Below are 747 nucleotides of genomic sequence, written 5' to 3' on the forward strand. Positions count from 1 at the left end.
GCTCTAACCGTAACAGACCAAATACAGCGATATATTTTTATATCATTATGAACATTTAAACTTGTTTGGACAATGTTTAAGCGGACCTTTCGCCTCCGAAAACTATCAAAAAAAGGTAGAACGTGAACTTGAAATTTGCATAACCATGCGTGAATTGTAAATGCAGTTGATATTGGTAAGGACAGTATGATGCAAGAACGTGGAGTGTACAAGTAAGACCAACGCGAGAAACTTGGAATTAGCTTATTAATTCGCTGCAAAACTACTTGCCACTTTGCCGCGGCGGAATATCCGCTGCAACTGCAAATTACGATGCGGATAGTAATCATCTTTTACATCGTCGCGGTAAATATGAACGCAAGTACCGTTTCTCGCGCGTCTCTTCATCCTCATCTCGCAGTTATTTAAGCTCCCTTTTTCGCTGAAGCTTAATCAACCATAAATTCGCGGAACAGCCGCCGAAATATAATACGGGAGCGCGAAATTCGAGAAAACCAATAGTGACAGGGCGTGGTTTTACCGGCCATTTAAAATAACGGGCATCTGTTTCGTTCGTCAACCAAACAATTTGTTCTTGACACTAATTGTCTAAAAATTTCTTTAAATAACCCGATAACAATCTATTTATTACATAGTAATTTTAAAAAGGAAATGCTAGCGCCATCCGTGAAAGTTTGCGAATAGCGAAGTAGGTACTTACCAGGTGGTGATAAAACAGTTCAAATAGTTCATTCAATGAAACACAAC

The sequence above is a fragment of the Lasioglossum baleicum genome, chromosome 15, assembly GCF_051020765.1.
Source record: "Lasioglossum baleicum chromosome 15, iyLasBale1, whole genome shotgun sequence".
NCBI classification, from domain to species: domain Eukaryota; kingdom Metazoa; phylum Arthropoda; class Insecta; order Hymenoptera; family Halictidae; genus Lasioglossum; species Lasioglossum baleicum.